Genomic DNA, 19,874 nt, shown 5'->3' with positions numbered 1-19,874 from the left:
TTGATATTTTGTAAGTAAAGCAATTGATTACATTACTAGTTACAAAATAACCATGTAATTTGTATTCTGTAACAGACTATATTTCAAAGTAATTTGACCCAACCCTGTGGGTCTTTCATACTTTCAAACAGTAAATACTGACAAGAGACTGAGAATGAAATGACCAGACTAGACTTCCAAGTCCTCTTATCCAACCAGTGTTGCCAATTTAGCGACTTTCTCGCTCGATCTGGCGACTTTCCAAACCCTCCTGGCGACTTTTGTCAAAAGTGACTAGCGACAAATTTAGCGACTTTTTCCAGGGTTGTTGGAGACTTGCTGGTGTTTTGTAGACTCTGAAGTGAAAGCACATATCGTTCTGCAGTACTGTCCTCAACAACCAACAGGTGCTGCCATGAGCTCATTTATGTTGGTATAGACAAAGCATTAAAGTCATTAACCATGTGTTATCTTCGGGTCATTCTGACCCATCAATCATTGTGACACGTGGTTTCGCGACAACTTTACCGCGTACAAAAACAAAGTGACTGCCTTCAAAGTACTGCCTTCGGGTCATGTGACCCGAAGGCAGTACAAGGGTTAAGTTATTTAGAGATTTGATGGCCTTTGTTAATGCCAAAACTGTCACGACGTGAGGTGGGGTTGGACCCAAACGCAGGGGAGTCGGCAGGCATGGCAGAAATAAAGGTTTATTACTCAAAAACCGGGACAGACAGGGTAACACGCAGCGACAAAGGGTAATGCTAAGACAAAGAATGGACACTAAACAGGAGCCTAAATACACAGAAACAAACAAGACACAGGTGGACACAATGAAACTAATGAGAACTCAACGAGACACAGGTGAAGACAATGAGACAGGGAAACACTAGGGCAGGGCAAAACCAAAAACAACAGGGGGGCACGGCTGTGGCCGTGACAGGACCCCCCTCTCAAAGGACGTCACCGGACGTCCCACAAGGCCGGAGCAGGTCCGGAGGTCGGCCCGGAGGCAGGGCAGAGGGCCGGGGCAAGTCCGGGGGTCGACCCAGAGGCAGGGCAGAGGGCCGGGGCAGGTCCGGGGGTCGACCCAGAGGCAGGGCAGAGGGCCGGCGCAGGTCCGGGGGCCGGCCCGGAGGCTGGGCAGAGGGTCGGGGCAGGTCCGGGGGTCGACCCGGAGGCAGGGCAGAAGGCCTGTGGCCCGGAGGCCGGAGCAGGTCCAGGGAACCACCCGGGGGCAGGACAGGCACAGGGGACGAGGGCTGGACAGGCACAGGGGACGGGGGCAGGAAAGGCACAGGGGACGGGCACAGGGGACAGGAGGCGCCTGGGAGCGCGGACGAGGGGGCGCCTGGGAGCGCGGACGAGGGGGCGCCTGGGAGCGCGGGCACAGCGGCAGGCTGCGGCCAGGAGTCCTCGGGCGGAGGAGGCGGCGGCCAGAAGTCCTCGGGCGGAGGAGGTGGCGGCCAGAAGTCCTCGGGCGGAGGAGGCGGCGGCCAGAAGTCCTCGGGCGGAGGAGGCGGCGGCCAGCAGTCCTCGGGCGGAGGAGGAGGTGGCCGGGGCACAGGGCAGGACCGGGGCTGGGGCACAGGGCAGGAACGAGGCTGGGGTACAGGGCAGGACCGAGGCTGGGGTACAGGGCAGGACCGAGGCTGGGGTACAGGGCAGGAACGGGGCTGGGTACCGGCGGCAGGTGGCCGAGACTCCCCGGCAGGAACAGCCTCGGTGCTCTGGGTGCTGGGCGGCACAACCTTGTTCGTCCGGGCGCAAGGCGGCACAACCTCAGGATGAGGCAGGGGCACAGGGCAGGATCGAGGCAGGGGCCCAGGGCAGGACCGAGGCTGGAGTCAGGGTTCGGGCTGGGGCTTGACCCAAGGTAGGAACCAGGACCTAGGGTGGGCCCTCCGCTGCAGGCTTCGGGGTCCACCAAAGGCAAGCCGGGTCCCCATGAAAGGGTTCGGGGAACTCACCGCTGGGTCCTATTTGGTTCTTAGCATTCTGTCACGACGTGAGGTGGGGTTGGACCCAAACGCAGGGGAGTCGGCAGGCATGGCAGAAATAAGGGTTTATTACTCAAAAAAAACCGGGACACAGACAGGGTAACACGCAGCGACAAAGGGTAATACTAAGACAAAGAATGGACACAAAGCAGGAGCCTAAATACACAGAAACAAACAAGACACAGGTGGACACAATGAAACTAATGAGAACTCAACGAGACACAGGTGAAGACAATGAGACAGGGAAACACTAGGGCAGGGCAAAACCAAAAACAACAGGGGGGCACGGCTGTGGCCGTGACAAAAACACCCCAAAAACCTCAACAATCAACAGAAGAAAATTCATTTGTAGTTTGAAAGTTCTAAACATATTTAGTGTCACGGCCACAGCCGTGCCCCCCCCCCAGTTTTAGTTTTTTGTCCTGCCCTAGTGTTTCCCTGTCATTGTCTTCACCTGTCCCGTTATTGTTGTCGCGTCATTGTGTCCACCTGTGTCGTTTGGGTGTGTATTTAGGTTCCTGTTTTGTGTCCAGTCTTTGTCTTGTCCTTACCATACCTGTCCGTGTGAGTACCCTATCTGTTCCCGTTTTTGGGAAAATAAAACCCTTGTTTCTGCCATGCCTGCCGACTCCCCTGCGTTTGAGTCCAACCCCACCTCACGTCGTGACATTTAGGGTGTTTTTACCTTTTGTCTCCAACAATGCTATTCCTCTCTCCCACACAGCGGCTGTGACAATTATGCAAATTAGGCGATTACGTCATTTAATGACTTTTAGGACAGCCTATAGGTGGTGGGCCGAGCCCACGTATCTGCTTTAGTTTTTTAAATGACCTGTCCCTGTTGACGGAGGAGCTGGATTTCTGATATTATCAACGTCGTTTTTTTTCTTAAAACATTTTCGTTTGTTCAATTCTTGCACATTTTTTCTGTAGCTTAGTTCAAAGTTAGCAACTTTCAGGCAATCGTCTCAACTACCTAAACTCTCCAACCAACCACAACTTGTGTATCATCTTGTTAGCTAATCGAATGGTTCGTAACAGGATCAGCTGATAGTAAAAACAACCAAGTGACTATGCGTCAAGCAGCTAGCCTACTAAACCTACAAGTCTCGGCACCACAATGGTAGCTCGGTTGAGCTTTAATTAAATACTTGCTTTCCGTGTCACTGTCTGTCTTTAATTTACCTTATTTTCTTAATTTTTTTTAATCAGTGGCGGTGATTAAAACTGTTGGGCACTCACTGACACTGGAGATTTAGCTGGCTGTGCTCAGGATATCCAAAAAACACAAAGAAATATGAGAACATTATTTAGACGTTTTTATACAACTAATACCATAATATGTAGCATGTTGACAGTGTTTATGTAGTCTTGGCCCTTCCTCTTGTTGTGTTTAGTGGAGACTTAAAATCGACACCGGCTGACCCTGAATGGGGTAGCCCTTGCAAGTGATCCCCATAAACTACTATTACAAAAAGTAATACACAACATCCGAGTTGGATTGTGTGTAAGCTGTCTTGTGTCTACCTCTTGTTGAGTGTACTGTAGACTGAGCTGGCTGGTTAAGGGACCCTGAGCTGACTGGAGATGGTAGACTGAGCTGGCTGGTGAAGGGACCTTGAGCTGACTGGAGATGGTAGACTGAGCTGGCTGGTGAAGGGACCCTGAGCTGACTGGAGATGGTAGACTGAGCTGGCTGAAGATGGGAGACTGAGCTGTGTCAACATAATCAAACGAGCGATAGGTCTCGGTCTGCGCTATAAGTTATTTCCCGACCTTTAACCTTTGTCATTGTCTTTCTTGCTCTGTCCTTTTTAAATCTCTTCACTCTATAGCCTTTACTGTACAAACTCTACAAAGGCATTGTCTCCTCTCTCTTCAGCCTCAAAAAGGTCACTGACAACAGCATCTGAAGCATTCATGATGTTATGTGACTTTCTCCCTCCAATGTCTGGTCAAATGGGTTGATCATACATTTGATTGTTGACATGATGTTTTGAATATCCTTTTTATCTTTTCATGATTCATGCAGTTCACTGTGTTGGAGTGATGTGGTGCATCTATGCACTGCATCTTTGTTTAGGGAGAATCCAGTCAGTCCAACTTTAGTTTTGGAGTCTGTTGGCTGTTTGCTCAATGACTTGATCACAGGTAGTGTTTGCAAAACCATACTCCTGTTGTCTCTGAGCAACAAAATCCCTAGATTGTACCTGTAGGTATATGCAAAATGTGTGTCCTCCAGACTTCATCTCCAGCCAGTAAGAAAAAAGGCATCTTGCATAGTTTATCTTATCGTATGAAAAAAACAGTTGACATGGGAGCAGACACTTTGACGACTAGAGGGGCATGGTATTCCACATCAGATTATAGGTCTTCTTTGTCCTGCCCTTCCTCTGCCCTGCCCGTCCTGTCTGTGCTTTTAATAAGCATGCAATGTATGTCAACTAATTTTCGAATAAAATGTGGTGCACTTAGATTGTAACAGCAAAATTGATTTTACAGTAGGTTATTTGTATACACTGACCCCACTGTACATCTTGCCATACAAAATACAGAATTTCATACACACCTTCTGTTTGAAAAACCTTCTCCAGAGCTGCATTTTCACTCCTCTCACGTGCTTTAGCTATATTTGTTGTGTTGGTGAAGTTACTGTAGCACCCTTGTAAAATCCAACATTACCTAGCATGTAGTTCTGGGGTGCTGAATTTAAGTTGAATCTTTCCACTGCTTTTTCTCCAAAAATGCTTTCCTTGCTGTCAACATTTTGCAATTGCAATGGACTCTGAACAAACTTGGACCAACTAGCTTCAGTAAATGGGTAGATTAAATATTTTGGTTTGCTACCTACATGCATACAGCATGATTGCAACTACTTGTGCATGTCAAGCATAACAAGGCTACAGTACTGGCAGTAAGCAAAATGTCTCAAAATAAAATAATGCTTAAAACTTTAAATGGCAACATTTCCTCTATGTATGCTGCTACAAGCCCGTTTATCTCTGCTTTGGTAACTTGCTGTTGAAAGTCAAGTCGTGGCTGCTTGGCTGGTGTCGGCAACAATGGCAACAGCAACCTTTTATCGTCATCAGTGTCACTCAGGGTCCGGGGATCTTTAGCTATTAGTCTTGAGTTAGCATTTTGCTGTTGAAGATGCTTTGACAGATTCGAGGTTGTGTTTGTGGCGGTTGAGGTGTTTTTGGCCTGGGCACAATGTACAGTTATGTTTTTGTCCTTTTGCGCAACTAATACGAAGTAATGTGCATACCTCCATCCAGTGTCGGACTGGCCATCGGGAGATTTCCCGAACGGCCGGTCCAACTAACGGCCGCTATGGCCACGGCACTATGCAAAAAAAATATATAGCCTAATAGTTTACGCTTTGAGGACGGCCTGAATACCAAGAAAATGTTTAACTGGAGCGATCCAAAATTCAAGATCCAAGATTCCCCCTGTGTAAACTTGAACGGTGCACTTGTCTGTCCGGTTTACAGATCGCGATTGGTCAAAAATCAATCGTTTTCCAAGTACGGCCAGTTAGTTGGAGTGGGTGGAAGCAATGAGATCGCGTGCAGTGTTTTAAAAAGTTGTTTGCATCCGAGACATATTTAGCCTGGTCCTAACCAGACCCTCGTACATTTCATTTGTACAGAGGGTCTGGGATCGCTCCATTGACAAGCGTTAACTTCCTTGAAGGCGGGTACTCTGTTGAAGTTTCAAACTATTGGATCTGCCCAGAGCCACTCTGATCTGCCATAACCAATCGCTAGCGTTCGCCTTAGCCAACGCCTTCACCACGCAGCTAGCTGCCATAGCTGGAAAATCGAACTTTTCCCGAACCCCGTGGGGAGGAGGGCCACAACATCATGACCACCAACAAAACTCAGCAAGGATTGTTCTTGCTCCGGCTTTAACTTATGGATATTCGGCAGCGTTGCCACAACCACAGAATAGCTTCGCTCGCATCTTTCTCCACCGCCATTACTGAACTACAACTCAAACTAGTGCACAACATCAACATCATCGTTCTCAGCCACTCCCTCTGTTCGCTGATTGGACCTACAAATTTTTTTTTACCGACTGATGCATTGAAATCCCAGACCTAGTACAGAAGCAAAATCCAAATTGAGCGGAAGTACGTAGGAGGGCAGAGCCAGGCTAAGACATATTTAGCTATTACTAAAAACATTGTTGTTTCTTTCGCAAAGAAATGGAAAGGAAAAGAAAAGGGTGGCGCGGAAAAAGCAAGAAAACAAAAAACTACGGGCACTCCTGCAAAATGCTGCAAAATGTAAAAACATTGAACAAATGTTTAGACTGGCAAAAGCCAAGCTAAGTGAGAGAGAGAGTCTGCAGCCCGAAGATGCGGCAGTAGCCTACCAGATATGGAAGCAAATTGTTACCAAAATTCAAATGAAAATGCATTTCCAGAAATGCATTTGCATTTTAAGAATGTGGCTGCATTATTTGACTCATAAATGAAATTAGTAATCAATCATCCTATTTGCATTTTTATTTTCTTCTTCAAGAGTGCTCAATCTTTCACTTAATTAAAATGAAAAAGAAATAGACATTTGAGATTTAATTTTCAAAACATGCCTCAGCAAATAGATACCAAAATTCAATTTGAAATGTAAAATTTGAAAATTAAAATGCATTTCCATAAATGCATTTTCATTTTAAGAACGTGGCTGCAAAATCGTGACCACAATTCAAATTCAAATGCATTTCCAGAAATGCATTTTCAAGAACGTGGCTGCAAAATCGTGACCACAATTCAAATTCAAATGCATTTCCAGAAATGCATTTTCATTTTAAGAACGTGGCTGTAAAATCGTGACCACAATTAAAATTAAAATGCATTTGCAGAAATGCAAAATGAACGAAAAAGCATTCTGAGAGGCGCAGCAGAGTGACGTCAGTAGCCGCTCTTCTTCGGCTCCCTGCTGACCGAGCTATCCATCTTGTTCGGTAGGGGGCGGTGTGCACATCTGCATTGCATTACATTGCAAATGTGCCGGGAAATTGATTGAATTGCCGGGTCTTTAGAGCAGCGTTCCCCAACCGGTGCCCACCGGTCCGCACGAAAAAGAATTTATAACATTTCCTTTTAATTGATTATCAGAGTCTGAAAGACGTTTTATTCTGAAAAATGACCTGATTCTCTCCTTCTCCGCGGGCCTTTTCCCCTGAGCAAAAAAGCTCTGCAAAGACGTGTGTTTACTCATTTTTTAGCAAGTTTGTGGGCTTTATTGAACGGTATCATGCGCGTCTCTTCCTCTTGACACATGACAAGTGATAGTTACCACTCAATGAAGCCTGTTTGAGACAACAACTCTATCGGTGTTTTGGATAAAGGCTATCCTGAGATCGCCACTAAAGCACTGAAAACCCTGCTTCCATTTCCAACATCAAGCGGGATTTTCTGCCGTGACAGCAATCAAACAAAATTTTGGAATAGGCCTGAACTGGATATAAGGAACGCACTTCGGGTGTCACTGTCGTAGCTTATAGTCACACACAACAGTGGGACTGACACATCGAAAGCTAGCTAGTAACAATATGACGATGGAAAGCCAGGCTAAGAAACTTAAAGATGGGTCAATTGAAAAAACGGCCGTTTATTTTACATAAAACTCAAAAAACTATTTTTCGCTCAAATCAGCTAAACTATTTTTCTCGCGCGCTCCGCGCGCTCGCATTAGGTGTGGAAGTCACTAACTAGGATCACATCAAACCCAGAATGTACATGCATTAGCAGCGCAGCTGTCCAGGGCCTATCTTTCCTCCCAGTCCGTTCTGCCGGTCCGTGAAAATATGTCTTACATGAAAGCGGTCCGTGGCGCAAAAAAGGTTGGGGACCGCTGCTTTAGAGGACGCATCACAGACCATGGCGCTCCCTCAAATTGTGCAAACACTGTTAGAATTAGCTGAACAGGTAGAATCTAATAATATATCTGAGTCTGATGCCCGTGACCGAGTAGAACAAGTCATAGAGAGCTTTGCTGCATACTCTGCCGTCACAGATTTACACATTAATAGTAGCTCTGCCACTGTTTTATTAATTGTTTGACATCAAGTTGCTCAGTCTGTGATGCGTCCTCTAAAGACCCGGCAATTCAATCAATTTCCCGGCACATTTGCAATGTAATGCAATGCAGATGTGCACACCGCTCCCTACCGAACAAGATGGGTAGCTCGGTCAGCAGGGAGCTGAAGAAGAGCGGCTACTGACGTCACTCTGCTGCGCCGCTCAGAATGCTTTTTCGTTCATTTTGCATTTCTGCAAATGCATTTTAATTGTGGTCACGATTTTACAGCCACGTTCTTAAAATGAAAATTCATTTCTGGAAATGCATTTGAATTTGAATTGTGGTCACGATTTTGCAGCCACGTTCTTAAAATGAAAATGCATTTCTGGAAATGCATTTGAATTTGAATTGTTGTCACGATTTTGCAGCCACGTTCTTGAAAATGAAAATGCATTTCTGGAAATGCATTTGAATTCGAATTGTGGTCACGATTTTGCAGCCACGTTCTTGAAAATGAAAATGCATTTATGGAAATGCATTTTAATTTTCAAATTTTACATTTCAAATTGAATTGTGGTATCTATTTGCTGAGGCATGTTTTGAAAATTAAATCTCAAATGTCTATTTCTTTTTCATTTTAATTAAGTGAAAGATTGAGCACTCTTGAAGAAGAAAATTAAAATGCAAATAGGATGATTGATTACTAATTTCATTTATGAGTCAAATAATGCAGCCTCATTCTTAAAATGCAAATGCATTTCTGGAAAGGCATTTGCATTTGAATTTTGGTAACGATTTGCTTCCATAACCAGAGGCGTCAGGTGCAAGCAGCTGCATTGTCGACATTTAGAAAATTCAAATATCCAAACCATATTGTTTTCATTTTTCTAAAAACATATACATTTGGTATTATTGTTAGCCAATATATAGGCTATATATTTTAAATGAAGGAAAAGAAATGGCCAAGAGACAAAGGCACTCTTTTAAATATGCACAACATGTTTTTTTGGTTTTAAAAATTGAATGTGCTTTTCAAATGCAATTGTCTTATTTGTTCTGTGCAGCGACAGGTGACACGGGGCAAGAGATGGAGGCTGTGGTGACAGGGTCCAGTGGAGAGAATTTGACAGGTGCAGCAATGCAACTGTACACAGTAGACTATATGTTAACAGGGTTATTATATGGAAATTAGCTTGTTGAATGATTTTCATTATGACTATAGTTAACGGATTATTGTTCTTTTACAACATTTAAAGCAGATGCAGAAACAGAGAGAAGCAAGGAAAAAGGGAAAATTGCCATATTCATTTTTAGATACTGTATTAGATCTAATTTTGTTAACAGTCTTCGATAGCACTGCATGATACTTTATTATTATATATATAATACCTATTTGTATTAAGCAACTGTACACAGGTCGCGGGCCGGTCTGCGTTTCAAAGTCCCGGGCTGTTTTTCGGTCCCAGTCCGACCCAGTCTCCATCCCTCAAAAGACATTCTAAGCGGCTCTGCCATTCTTGTTTCACCTCTTGAACTCTGGGGCAAACACACGTACTGTAAAGGGAAGTTTTGATTTGTTGTTTTTTTCTCCTCCCGATATGCAGATCGCAGTAATGCAAGTAACGCAAGACATTTTTGTATTAGTAACTGTAATGCGATTACTGAAGTTATCAACAGTAATGCTTTGCATTACTGCGTTACAGACAAATGTGATCTGATTACAGTAAAGCGTTACTTTGTAATGCGTTACCCCCAACACTACTGACAATACCGGCTCACCAAAATGCACATGTGAATGTTTACTTCCTACTTTACTCGCCTTGATTATTGTGGTATACGATTGGTGGATTTTATGAAGGTGTCATGTATATGAGCTATGCGGACCATAGTTGTCCGGAAAACATGCCTGTGTCGATAATGAAAGAAAATGTTTTTTCCTTGAAAAATGTGCAAGAACTGGACATGCCCCCCCCAAAATTTAACGGTTGTAGAAAAGTTTTAAAGCGATACAGAAAAATACAGCTCCTCCATCCTCGTTCAAATGCACAATTTTGAGTTTCGGCCCACCACCTACTATTGCTACTGTCTTTACTGAGGAGTTGTCAACACTATCCAACTACTAGATCATAACAGTTATCCATCTTGAAAGCGTCACATTCATACCCACTCTATGGATCTAATTGTGGTCATGTAGATACACAGGAAGTATATGAGGCGATCATTTATCATGTTTCATCTGCTTTTCATTAGCTAGCAAATCTTAAATGTTGAACTATTGACATGACTGAGGTAATTAGTTGAAAATGTTTAAAATTGAACACATTTGATATTTTTTATCAGTGGGCCGACCCATGTTTGTTTCTAACCATGTGTGTAGGGGAGACTGGGGACGGTCGCAACACTTTTTGCATTTCTCTCAGTTACTCAGAGACTATTTGGACTAGACGAACCAAATTTGTATATATTAAACTTGCATCTGTCTGCTAATTACCTATACAATTTAAAGATGATTACATATGACATATCGTTCCCAGTATTTATTTGAATGGAAGAAGCCAGATGTTGCAACTGACAACTAGCAGGACAATGCAATGGCTGCGGCAGAAGTTGATGCCTTCCACAGACAGGTGCGAGGGTGGTTGTCTGAGGAGCTCTTGTATGAAACTGGAAGTGCTTCAAGTATACCAGGAAATCAGCCTCTTGCATCCACCCTGATGCATTGGCTGGTGGATTTCAAAATCTACCAGCCACTCAATGTTTTTACCAGCCACAATCTTGTTTTTAACCGACAATGTGTAACTGCATGTGAAAATTAATACTACAAGATCTACAATACATAAGCAGTTTATTTAATCTCAAGTCTCAATGAAACACTGACACTTTCTCTTTCTCTCTTATACATACACAAACCACGAACTGATATACATTTCATTAAATGAGTAGGGCAGATTAAACAAACTAACATTGAAACTATTAGTTTTGGCATCTTCTGATGCGTGTTGACGACATACAGAGTAGTACATTATCAGATTTGTCTTGTCGTAAACTAACCAATCGCGGGACTCCCCATTGTCTGCTTTTCTCTATCGTTCTTTAAAAAAATGTTTTTTTGACTTTCGCCTATTGGTCCACTGGCTCCTCATGAGACGTTTTCTCAGCGGACCTCTTAACGCCTGCGATGTAACGGCACATTGTTTTGAAGGTGCGCCGCCTCTAAAGTGTCCGGGTGAAACAGTATGCTATTTTTATTTACCCGCCACGGTGGCCGGTAGGTGAAGCGAGTTTACCCGCCACAACACAAAATCACCCGCATTTGTCTGGTGGCGGGTGCTAATTTCCATCCCTGGTGGTATGGTGTTCCCAAGTGCATTGATTCCACAGGCTAGTGTGACGAGTGTGCCTCTTTCTGCCGAGGTGGCTGCACCAACTTGTCTTTCACCACGTCTTGCCACAACCCTTTCGTGATTTTGGACCGTCGTTATCCCTGTTTCGTCCATGTTCCACACGATTTGTGGTTCAAACTTGTTTTTGTCCAAAACCTTGCTCTAATTGTCGAAGAAGTTGTTCACATTCGTTCGATTAAAGCTGGTTGCCCTCGAAAGGCTTGTGGCTTGGGGACGCCTTATCGAGAGAGTGCACTCTCTCGATAAGGCGGGGGTGCCTCTTTTTTCTCTCGATAAGGCGGGGGTGCCTCTTTAGAAAGCCAGTGAACCAGTCACTCCACTTTGGGGGAAAGTTGCAGTTGTAGTGAGAGGCTAGTTGAAAGGCAAACTTCTCTGAACCTGAAATAAAATGTAAATAGTAAATATTCTCTTTCTCCCTCTCGCTCTCTCTCTGTCTTTCTCTCTCTTATATAGGCTACATAATTCTCATGTTAAAATGTGTTTTTCCAACATATTTATCTTACCTCTTTGGGATTTAACCCATAGTATGAGTCAGCTGCCCTTTTTAGATACTCTCTGAGGCTCCTCTCTTGGTCCTCTGAGAACACTTTTCTGCTGGTCCAGTACCCTGCTCTTGGTAACTTAGCCGATCCCTCGGCTGTAAGTTTCTCTCTTTTTTTATGGAATCGGAATAAGGTGGTGTGACAGATGGTGAAGTCCTTGGCCACTGCCCTGACTGTCCTGCCCTCATCCCTGATTATATCTGATGCTCATTCCAAAATATTGAGGGGAACCCCTCTGTTAGTAACCCTCTTCCTCACTCTTGGCATACTGAAAACAAACAGAATAAAACCATCCTTCTTACTATCCTTTTATGTACCCTACAATGACTTATTTATGTTGAAAAATACTGTTGTGTGGTCTGTTTGATATGGCTGCTTAGCTTGGGGACGGTTGCAACACCATCTGCTAGCTAGCCACACTGACCTTGACACCTGCTAACCATGTCACTTAGAAGTCAACAAAACAATAAATCAAACTAAGTAAGTTTTGATTAATTCATACAAAAGGTCAGGACAGTATGACAAAAATACAGCTCATGAAAAAAAATACTTTCATACCTCCAAAACAAGTTTTGTTCAAGGAATGCAGCAGCAAGTGTTGAATATGTGTTCTGTCTTCTTGGTGGGGGTCTAACTGTGCATGTGCAGTATGAGGCCCCGTCCACACTAGCCCGGGTAAATACAAATACGCGTATTCGAATTTAAAACGATCTCCGTCCACACTAGCGTTTTCATATCGTTTTCCAAATGTTTGCCGTCCACACTAACAAGGGTACATGACAATCGTTGTCATGGTTACGCCACTCCTGCCCCTCCCTCCAGCCATCACGCTGCTCTGTTTACATACTCCTCGGGCAATACTATTTGGTGTTGTATAATTTAAAATTGTCCCACCAGCTAGCTGTTCAGCGAGGTCTCACCCAGAATCGCCGCTCTATGTTTGGTTTAAACCGTCTTCTCTGCCTTGTCCCCCTATCGTTCAGGCACTCCGAGTACAACGCTCGCCTTCTGCGTAGGAGTAACGCGTATCTATTAAGTGATAATACTTGTACCTGAAGTACACTAACTAAACTGGTAAATAAATTACAGAGATAGAGCAGCATATTTCTTTCACCTTCCATGTTCGTATTAACATTATAGCTATAGTCTAGAGCGCAAGCTATCCCCAGTGCCATGGCAACTGAACGTCATCGTATCTGAAAAGCTCCGTGGACCCCGTACACACTACTACACGAACCCGGCGTTTTCAAATGTCTCCGGCTAGGGGAGCGTATTCGAAAAGCTCAGTTTTCAGTGTCCGAATACGCCGTAATAGTGTGGACGGGAGGTGCAAACGCAGACATATGTATGCGTTTCTAAATTTACCCGGGCTAGTGTGGACGGGGCCTGAGTGTCATCATAGCGTGTTTCTGATTGGAGGAATAAGACTTGTTGCAACCAGAGCCATAGAAAAAGAGAGTTGCGACACGCTTTGATCTCGCCGACATGTGATCACGTGGTTTATGTAGCTCGCTGTAGTTCCAAAAAACACCACTGCTGTCAACCGGTTTGAATGGTTTTCGGCAGGACAGACAGCAGCACATCTCGATTCACGGACATTTCGGTATATTAACACATAATGTCAATTGGTTACTGGTGTGTTGTGTCATGTATGTCTGATACTTTATTAACATGTATGTATTACAGGAACTTATAATACATAACGCAATATTGTGAAGCAGAGCTAGAACGTACATACCAAACAATAGCCTTATGCATGGGCGGCGCTAGGGAGGGGCTAGCAGGTGCTTCAGCACCCCCAAGAAAGACCAAAGCACCCCAATAGCACCCCCAAAAATATTGCTCATTTATTAACAGTATTCAGGCCCGGAGTGGCCATCGGGAGAAAAGGGGAGAATTCCCTGTGGGCCGCTCTGCCCGCTCATAAATTGGGCCAGCAGATCGGCTGCTTTCTCTTTGTTTTTTCACACACCGAATTAAACAAGTTTGTTAAGTTACTGTGTGACTGATAAGTAAGCTAATAGGCTACACTAGGTTTTAATCTAAATAAGCGCATGATCAGACCGTGCATTAAAAAGTGCCATTTTCAGTTGTCGCGCATGCTGTCTTTCTTATTGTTGTGGAGGGAATTAGCAAGATTAAGCTGATGCGAAAATAATAAAATGGATGGGGAAAAGATGCCAGTAGGAACTGAAAAAGCCAGGTAAAAAATGAAAGATCTGTCACTTCATAAAACGATGTTCCTGCAAGGGTGGGAAAAATATGTTTTCTCAAAAGCACAGAATCTTTCAGGTAAAAATTTGGGTTGTAATTTCCGGAAAATATAGCTCTGACAATATGAGTCCAACGTAATGTTTATATTACATAAATCTCAAGAAACCATTTTGCACTGAAATTAATGCAATTTTTTTTTTAGCATTACATTCCCGGGCTGAAAATGGGTCCCACTCCGGCCCTGATAGTATTTATATATAATATATAGCCTATATATATAATTGCGCAGCTCCCCCTGTCAATGATCTAGCACCCCCTCAGCACCTGAATAAAAAATTATCTGGCGCCGCCCCTGGCCTTATGAGGACTATATTGTTCCACTTAACGTTGAACCTTCGACTGTTGAAGTAAATGGGACTTGTTAAAAGTTTTTTTATTCATCAGTCCACTTACAATTTACCACATTGACAACACTTATATTTGTAGTACTTGATGCAAGTTGAATCTAACCATTATCACCAGCAACTGCTCAATTTAAGACAAGATAGGAGTTTGGTAAATAGAACAGAATAAACAAGGCAACCAACTGCATTCAATAAAACATTTTATTGTACAATATGTCCAGTGTTCTTCCACTCCTTTTGTTTGTAGTGATCCGGTGATCTTCTGGCTAAGATACATGTACAGCTAGCTAGAGTAAAAGTGTTGCTTACGTAGAACTACAGTCTAGCTCCAACTGCATTTAGAATCTATCAAGCTTACGATAAACTTTAACTAAAGCTGAGTATATAAAATACTACTAATAACAATTGATATGTGGTGGTCGAAATATTAAAAAATGCAGGATTTTCGTGAATTTACCAGCTAACTTGCTTCGGACACCTTAATCTGCAATTCATTGTTGCTAGCTCTACTAGTTAACTAGGCTAATAAGAGCTATATATAGAAGACTTACTTTGTATGCCAACGAACACCAATAACTAGAAATAATTTGACAGACTATAAGCCAACTGACTTCTGGTTATGATACACATGCTCTCTAGCTAGCTTCAGTATTGCTTATGTTAGATACTAGCCAGACCTACAGTCTAGCTCTACTGCGTTTCGAATCAAACAAGCTATAATCTTACGATAAACTTTTATCTAAAGATAGCTATATGAAATACTACTAATAACAATTGATATGTGGTGGTAAAAATATGAAAAAATGAAGTATTTTCTTTTTTTTTTAATTCAAGTTTTTATTTAGGCGTTGGTGTTTGACATTGCAACATTATACACTATACATTGTACATTGTGAGACATTTCTTATTCTGCACATTGCATGTAACATTGGTGACATAGCAGAACAAAAATGAAATAAAAATACAGTCCAAATAAAACCATTTGTGTAAGGGACATGTTGATAGAGACATAACTAGGAATAATATTCGTATAGCAATTTTTTTTATGTTGGGTATACTCAGAGGAAGGTGTTCAAACTGCATGCTCATCAGGAAGTGTAATGTGAGCCCAGAATGAGACCCAAATTGGTATTCTGTTCCTATTTCTATTGTCCACCCTGTTGAGCATAAGTTCGTATGAAGCTGTGTTTATCATAACGTTTACCCACTCTTTTATTTCAGGAGGTTTGGGTGTTTTCCACAGTTTCAGTATAGTCCTAGCAGCTATTATAATCCCTGCCATGATTACAGAAAACGTTGCACTTGATATGTTACATATTCGGCTTCTGTCCCCTAATAGGCATAATCTGGGAGATAGAGGTACAGTTAGGTCCATAAATATTTGGACATTGACACAATTTTCATCATTTTAGCTCTGTATACCACCACAATGGATTTGAAATGAAACAATCAAGATGTGCTTTAAGTGCAGACTTTCAGCTTTAATTTCAGGGTATTTACATCCAAATCAGGTGAACGGTGTAGGAATTAAAATACATTTTATATGTGGCCCCCCCCTTTTTAAGGGACCAAAAGTAATTGGACAATTGGCTGCTCAGCTGTTCCATGGCCAGGTGTATGTTATTCCCTCATGGGAGTTCGTTATTTCATTGACAAGGAGCAGATAAAAGGTCTAGAGTTCATTTCAAGTATGGTATTTGTGTTTGGAATCTGTTGCTGTCAACTCTCAATATGAAGTCCAAAGAGCTGTCACCATCAGTGAAGCAAGCCATCGTTAGGCTGAAAAATCAAAACAAACCTATCAGAGAGATAGCAAAAACATTAGGTGTGGCTCAATCAACTGTTTGGTACATTCTTAAAAAGAAAGAACGCACTGGTGAGCTCAGCAACACCAAAAGACCCGGAAGACCACGGAAAACAACTGTGGTGGATGACAGAAGAATTCTTTCCCTGGTGAAGAAAAACCCCTTCACAACAGTTGGCCAGATCAAGAACACTCTCCAGGAGGTAGGCGTATCTGTGTCAAAGTCAAAAATTAAGAGAAGACTTCACCAGAGTAAATACAGAGGGTTCACCACAAGATGTAAACCATTGGTGAGTCTCAAAAACAGGAAGACCAGATTAGAGTTTGCCAAAAAACATCTAAAAGACCCTGTACAGTTCTGGAACAACATCCTATGGACAGATGAGACCAAGATCAACTTGTACCAGAATGATGGGAAGAGAAGAGTATGGAGAAGGGAAGGAACTGCTCATGATCCAAAGCATACCACCTCATCAGTGAAGCATGGTGGAGGTAGTGTTATGGCGTGGGCATGTATGGCTGCCAATGGAACTGGTTCCCTTGTATTTATCGATGATGTGACTGCTGACAAAAGCAGTAGGATGAATTCTGAAGTGTTTCTGGCAATATTATTTGCTCAGATTCAGCCAAATGCTTCAGAACTCATAGGACGGCGCTTCACAGTGCAGATGGACAATGACCCGAAGCATACTGCGAAAGCAACCAAAGAGTTTTTTAAGGCAAAGAAGTGGAATGTTCTGCAATGGCCAAGTCAATCACCTGACCTAAATCCAATTGAGCATGCATTTCACTTGCTAAAGACAAAACTGAAGGGAAAATGCCCCAAGAACAAGCAGGAACTGAAGACAGTTGCAGTAGAGGCCTGGCAGAGCATCACCAGGGACGAAACCCAGCGTCTGGTGATGTCTATGGGTTCCAGACTTCAGGCTGTCATTGACTGCAAAGGATTTGCAACCAAGTATTAAAAGTGACAATTAGATTTATGATTATGTTAGTTTGTCCAATTATTTTTGGTCCCTTAAAAAGGGGGGGGGCACATATAAAATGTGTTGTAATTCCTACACCGTTCACCTGATTTGGATGTAAATACCCTGAAATTAAAGCTGAAAGTCTGCACTTAAAGCACATCTTGATTGTTTCATTTCAAATCCATTGTGGTGGTATACAGAGCCAAAATGATGAAAATTGTGTCAATGTCCAAATATTTATGGACCTAACTGTATGTCACTTCCCAGACAGTTACTCAAATTGTCCACCACTATTTTCCAGAATGGTTGAATGACAGGGCACTCCCAGATGCAATGCAGCAGAGTACCTATGTCTTTCTGACATTTCCAGCACAAATTATTGTTTAACCCTCGTGCTGCCTTCGGGTCACATGACCCAAAGGTTCATAACGAACCATCGTTGTGTTTACCCAATTTTACCCAATACAAAAACAAATAAAAATAATTTTCTTTTAACTTTCGCAATGTGGGGGGTCTGAGACAGCCCAACGGTTAAAAGAAAATGCTTCACTTTGTTTTTGTATGCGGTAAAGTTGTCGCAATACGACGGTGGGTCACAATGACTGATGGGTCAGAACGACCCGAAGATAACACAAGGGTTAATATACCTGCTCTGTTATGTCTTTGTGGTGTCCAATAAAACCTGTGTGTTATCTTGTATTGTGTAAATTTCCCTTTAGCTTCCCGAATGTATTTCCCATTGTTAGATATAATTCTCAGCCATCCATCAGACATCCCAGGTCTTTCTGCCACAGTATTTTCAGGTTCTGACAGCAATCACTGAGCAGTTGTTTGGTGGTTCTATAAAATATAGAGGCTCGGTGACACTCCACAGGTAGCGTGAGATATTCTGTAATGTGGTTTCCATCCTTGTATTGAATCCTGGACTTAAGACAGTCCCTGATCTGCAGATATTTCCAAAAATTTTCCTTTCCCTTAAGATTATATTTTCTTTTTAAGTCATAGAATGATATGAACACCCCCTCCTCATATAAATCGGTAATATGACATATTCCGTTAAGGTGCCATTCCCTCCAATATACCGATGCCTTTCCAATGCGGATCATGGGGTTATAAAATTAAGGATTTTCATCAATTTACCAGCTAACTTGCTTTGGAGACACTGAAAATGAATGGGGTTGAACGGTGGAAAATGCAATGTTTGGAACTACAGGTCGCATGTGACACGCTTTACTTCCGCATTTCTCGATAACAACATGCTAAATGGTCAAACCATCTTGCTGGGTTAGTTTAACCCAACGTGTGTTCTATCCTATATTTAACCAGCCGCTGGTAAAAATGTTTACAGTGTATACCTCTGACCAAAAGTTTTTATTTATTGGAGTCTCACTCTGTATCAACGGTGTGGTCCGTTCTCCATGTATAAGCGACACATGCAGCCAAATGAGAACGACTGTATTCGTGGTCTTTGATTTTACTTGAGAGACCCTGCCAGTGATTAATTCCCACAGCCTATGCCACCTGGGCCCGGTTTTTCAAAAGGTTCAATCCGGATAAAATTGATCCGGATTTAGTAATCCTTTTTTTTGCGATCCGTGATCACGTAATCCATCTTACTTTTGAGCCAGTTTTTCAAAGCAACATCGGATTGGATCAATCTGATCCGGATAAGAACTTTTCAGGATCACCAAATCTGGATAACCAGTGCTCAAACAGGATAGGAAATCACAATGTAGAACTATAGATATGTAAAGAGCAACAAGTAGAATAGCTAGTGTGGGGTCAATATAAGTTTATTTTTATTTGAAATGAAAATACACATTTAAAAAAAACTAATAACAAGAAAAAACCCACCCCATCATCTTCCAGCAGTCCGCTCATCTGAGACCTACAACACAAACACTGTACATTGAGGATATTTATAACAAGTTTCAAATATAGATGTATTGAATAAAAAAAAAGACTTAATGTCAAATACTCCACAATAATTCAGACTTCCTCATCTGATGTGGAGAGACCAGCTTGTCTGAGCGTAGCCTTTAGGAGGCGATATCCAATATAAATACGCTCTCTGGATCAGCCTCAGGAGGAACTGGCAGATTCTCCTCCTCCTCAATCCAAGGCCCGCCATCCCCCACAACACCTTGAATACCATGGAGAGCTTGCGACTTCTCACCTCCAATGATGTCGAGGACCACATCTGTGTAATCTCCCCTCTTAAATGGCTTGTTGCCTGTTTGTGGGTTTTTGGCTTCAGCATGGTCCTTTGTTGCCCTGGCCTTAAGATTCTTCCACCGCAATTTGATTTGGTCTGTGGTCCTCCTCTGGCCAGACCCTATGGCATTCACATTTTCTGTGATTAAAATCCAAACATCATTTTTCTTTTTGTTGGTATCCTTAGCAGAATTAAAACTTCCCACTATTGTTCCATAATGGCACCGAACACCCTCTAGTAGTGCATTGGTTTCAGCAGCAGTGAAGTTACAGCTTCTTGAGTCCATGGTTCCGTTGCTTTACTATAGTGAAC

The sequence above is a fragment of the Osmerus eperlanus genome, chromosome 3, assembly GCF_963692335.1.
Source record: "Osmerus eperlanus chromosome 3, fOsmEpe2.1, whole genome shotgun sequence".
In the NCBI taxonomy this organism is placed as follows: Eukaryota; Metazoa; Chordata; class Actinopteri; order Osmeriformes; family Osmeridae; genus Osmerus; species Osmerus eperlanus.
This window is presented reverse-complemented; position numbering follows the sequence as displayed.